Below are 5,335 nucleotides of genomic sequence, written 5' to 3'. Positions count from 1 at the left end.
TTATAGAAAATACATAAGAGAATAAGGTGATGAGTTTTTACAACAATAACAGCAAGCATGCTGCTTGAAAAGAAAAAAACCCCGGTAATTTGGGCTTTATTGAAGTGAAAAACTTCTGTGAAAGACAGTGTTAAAACAGTGAACAAAAAGTCAAACTGAAGACTGGCAGGAAATATTTGCAAAACATGTAGCAGATAAACTACTTATTTTCATAACGTGGAATGATATCTTAAATTCAACAAGAAAGAAATAACTCAATTTAAAACAGTAAAACATTGAACAGACATCCCATCAAAGAAGATATGCAAATGAAGACCAGCGTATGACTGGATGCTCCACACCATTTGTCATCAGGGAAATACAAACTAAAACAAAATCCTGCTATGCCTGGTAGAATGGCTAAAGTCCAAAAGTTAAAATAAAACAATAACAAAACCAAACAGACAAAACTGCTTAAGGTTGAGCACTCAGAATGATCAGGATTCTCACTCATTCCCGGCAGGGATACAAAAGGGCACAACCACTGTGGGATGCGATTTGGTAGAACTTCTTAAAGCTAAAATAGTATTACTGTATGACTCAGCAGCACAGCTATAGGTATTTAACCAGTTTATTTGAAGACCCATATCCACATACATCCTGTGCACACAAATGGCTATAGAAGCTATACTCCTACTCAGTAAGCAACTAATATGTCCTGTAGTTGCTGAACAGATAAACACTAGTATATCTACATATGTAGAGTACTATTTATCCATAAAAAAAGAAATAACAAGCTACACAAGAACATGGAGAAAACTTAAATGTATGCTGCTAAGTGAAAGAGTACATTCTGTGTAATTGTATATACACAACATTCTTGAAAATGCAAAACGATAGAGACTCTGAACAGTTTGGTGGTGCTAGTAGTTTGAGTAGGTGGAAGTTGGATAGATAAAGGCCAGGAAATTGTCTGGGGGCAAAGAAACTATTATGTATGGTAATTGTAATAATAGGCATATGTTTATTTACATTTTTCAAAACCCACGGAACTATAGATGGGACCTTCCTCACTTCACATTCATTGTCAGCATCAGTAAATGTACAGAGAGGACTGTGTCCCACCTACTCTGTGACCCTTTGCTCCCGGAAGGACATTGCTTCAGAGTGTGGGTGGAAGACTCGTCCTCATTTGCCCACACTCCCTACCCCAACCCTTCCTTCCAGTTGCCACTACCTTTATTTCCAAAATGGAAACTTGCACAAATTCTGTTAAAGAGGCCCAGTGTAAAACTTCAGAGTTTTGTGAGGTCTCAGCACCTCATTCCTAACTCTCAGGTGGGCAGGAGTACTGGGGATCACAGGGTTAACCAAAGACGTAGGGCGGTGAGGAAGCGGGGGATGTCAACAGGAAGCAGTGCTCAGATTTATCCTCACCCCCCCATACTTTAATTATGTCTTGTGAAGCATCCTTTGCCCTTTCATTCCACATCAGAACTCTCAAATGATCAGGGCATTTTAATTGTATTTCACTTCTAAATTTGGGATACTCATAACCCACCTCGGTCCCAGCCCACCACCTGCGTCAGTAGGCTATGTACGCAAGTGCTGCGCAAACCTGGTGAGGTGTTTACATCTGCAGCAATAAGTGAGGAATAGTTTCTTAATAACCACGACGTCACTGAGAGGGAGGGAGCAGCAGGGAGACAGTGACAAACATACAGCCTCCCCCAAACCTCTCCAAACACACCCCTCCCACCACCAAGTGGCCAATGTTGGCGCAGGAGCAAACCAGACCCTGCAATGCAGAGAGAGAAGTGCGCAGGCTCCCAGAGGACCCCCCCTCAAGCAGAGGCCCAAGCCCCCTCCCCTCGCCCTCTGCGGCTACCATCACAAGTGACTCATGGCAAGCTTTGTTCTCAGAAATACAGCCTTTTACTGATGGGCCTGAAATCAGCTTTACTCAAGAATCCTAATTGCAAACGCACAAGTCTTACTACATTGGAAGCTAGCAAATGGTAAAAATCAAACCCTTCCAACTGTAAGGCACTTTGTCATCCAAAGGACAAAAAAACCTTGCACATACACGACAGTGGGCAGACCGAATCGCAGCTCTGGTGGCCTGTCCTTGGCTGAGTGTGTAGAATATCACCGATATCTTGTTCCAGTCCTGAGCTAGGCATGCTTTGGGGGCTAGAAAGCTCGAGTGGGACAGCCTTTCATTGAGCAGAAGCTACAGTTCTGATATCAGGGTCTGATAAGACTATATCTTTTTTCTTTATTTTATTCATTTTATTGAGCTGTTCTTGAAGTCACCCTTGACTCTATCAAGTTAACTCACCTCTTGTCGAATTCCATCTGCCTTTTAACTCCACATCTTAAACCACAGATGATCAGGACTTCGCCATCCGCCACACCTGAATCGAAGGCCCCCGTACTCCATCCCAAATGTCCACACCCACAGTTGCATTGGGATGGGGAGCAGATGGGCCGCGAGGCAGTTTGTTTGGAGCCACTGAAGGCTGTCTTCATAGGAATGGCACAGAAATGCCTGCTGAGCGGCTGTCAGCCCAAGGAAGAGTGGAGGGTGGGGAGGGTCGGCAAATCATGAGCCTTCTCTGTCCCCCTACTATTCCACCCCTGCTTCTGCCGTGACCCTAAGGGAGACACAAGCACAATGCAGAACTTGCTAGGCATCAAAGAGGAGAGCGTAAGGCCGGAAGCCCCCTCCTCTCAACGGGAGGGCTCATGGCTTGCCCCTCCCTCTCTCCTGCACACTCCCCCTCCCAGCTGTTGGTCCACACATTTGTTCTTGGAAACAAAGCTCTCACCGACACAGAGCAGCACACTGGATTCCCAGAGAACACCTCCCACCCCAGTCACAGACTTTCTTCTCTGAGTCTTGTCACATAGCATGTGTACTTCTTCCCAGGGGCACCCTGACCTATGAGAGGACACAGAACGTTAAGTTTGGGACACAGGAGATCCTGGATGTGTCAGTATTTTAGAAATCTTGATTGAGCTACCTGAAACTTTTCTAACTTATTCATTCTGTCCTCCCTATGACTCATCTTCCCACACTCACTCAATGTGCATTGTCCAGCCCCAGCTTTAAGTGATTTCCTGTCTGAATCCTGAGGCTCTGATGGTTTTTGTTAAACTTTTATTCTGCACATGAACCAGAGATCCCTTTAGACCTTCCTGTATAAGATCAGCAAATTAAAGCAACCTAAGTGATGGCGATTTAAGCCTAAACAGTTATAGAATATAAAATAGATGATTAGGGCTCTTAAGCCCACAGAGAAGAATAGGCAGAGAAGTTAGAATAAAGAAGTGGCTGCGCCAGCCTCCCTCCAGCCCCCTACAAAGCCCCTCCTCCAGCAGTTTGCGTCTGCATGAATGGGAAGAAAGCAAGGCACAAAGACGACCCTTAGTATACAAGGTACACAAAGCAATGCGGGGACCTGGAGATGCACAAAGAAGGTTTTTGCTTCCCGGCCCGCCCATGCTGCACTCTGCACCCACGCTCCTGTACAACCTCTCCACATGCACAGCCCGGACACCATGTTCTCGGAAATGCCTTAATTTTCAAGTGCCCTGCATTATTTTTCTGAGACCAGACGAGACCGGGCATATTCAGGGTGGTATGGCCTTGAACAATCCTGTGTTAGATTTATTCATGCAAAATGTCTTCTGAACTCCGCACCATCATTTTCTCTAGGACTACAGTACGAAACGAAGCTAATTGGGGAAAGGGTGGCTATTACTGAAATGGAATCAATTTTTCCAAACTGGTGTGTTCTGATCTCAGTGTTGAAATTCTGTTCCATTTCTGATAATACCGTTTTAGCCCTCAGAGCCATTAACACACAGTTTGGCTAATTTCAGCCTCTTTTTCATTTCCATCTCCAGTGTTATATTGTCCCAAACACACGGACTCCAATTAACTCCTTCTGGTGCTCATCACCCACAAATATTTGTAGATATTAACCGGAAAAACCTAGCGGACCACTACAGGACTGGGACAGCCTTCATAACTCTGAATTCAGAGGGAGGGAGAAGGGGTAGGTCAAGTAGGGTGGGTAAATAATCAACATCCCCTGTCTCTCTGTGCCCCTTCCTGCAGGGAGCTGAGAGACAAAGGGGTCGCCAGTGCTCCTACTGGAGCCTCCTGAGGGAAAGGGCCCCCTTTTGTGTCTCTCTCCTTCCTTGCAGTCTCTTTCCCAGATCTCCCACACACGGGCTGGCTTTGTCTTCAGAAATAAAGCCTATACAAAATTCAACACCGCCAGATTTCCCTTGGACACCCTGATTTTAAATGTTGTTGCTCGCACCTGGCCATACGATTCAAGGTGATTTCTGCATCCTTTCCCAGCACCTTAGGAATAAATAATGCCACCAGGAGACCAATGCAAAAGTGTAGGATCTAAGGCAAATACTACCTGTTTTCTTCCTTCAGTTTCTTTGATGCCTTTTCACTCTGTCAAACTGTTCAAACACTCCTTGTCAAAGCTCAACAGCCTTACCATTCCCTGAACACACACACGCACACACACACACACACACACACACACAAATACAAAGAAAATGAGTGCTTTTTGTTTTGCTCCTGGAGCTATCGCAGAGATCTTATTTGCTCTGTCCGAATACTAAGGACCTGTAGTTATGGGCAGGAAGATGAGGGAGAAGGCAGGATGAAGTGACTCCTGAGGGGTAAGACTAAGGCTGCACTCATTGCAAGACACCGACAAGCAGATACAGCATCAGATGCAGGTTGCTCAGCTAGAGACTAGGAGACACTTATAGCAGGGCATGCTCCATCAGTTGCCTATGCTACTGCAACCCCGGAGTCTTTAGACAGCAAACAAACAGGGACAAGTGCATGGGAAGACAGAGAGTCCAGGACTCCCACTCTATCACACAGCACAGGGATTGACCAGTTACTTCTCTTCCAAGATCCTCGTGCCCCTCACCCCGAGTTTCAACAGCATGAGGTTGTCTGCGGATGATGGCTCCACTGTTGTTCAGAGGAAGCCCTCAACGCAGTCACAAGCACGCTTAAAAGTGTGTATTTCCAAAATCTCACATCCAAACATCCCAGTCTCCAGCCTCTATTTTCAGCAGTTTATTTTCCCTTGAAAATCAATGTCTCAAACATATTGTTCCGTTGATTTTCATGGAATCTCAATTCTTTGACTGTGTAAAAAATGAAATCTTTCTATGTGCTGATTCTGAAGTCCAGGGCTCAAGTGATCCTCCTGCCATCCTGCCTCAGCCTCCTGAGTAGCTAGGACTACAGGTGTCCTCTGTTGTACCCACCTGCCTTTCCATTTTTTATTCTGGTACCAGGAATAGA

This window comes from Chinchilla lanigera, unplaced genomic scaffold, assembly GCF_000276665.1.
Source record: "Chinchilla lanigera isolate Chin_1 unplaced genomic scaffold, ChiLan1.0 scaffold00015, whole genome shotgun sequence".
Lineage (NCBI taxonomy): Eukaryota > Metazoa > Chordata > Mammalia > Rodentia > Chinchillidae > Chinchilla > Chinchilla lanigera.
The sequence above is the reverse complement of the archived record's forward strand: the minus strand, read 5'-3'. Positions refer to the sequence as shown.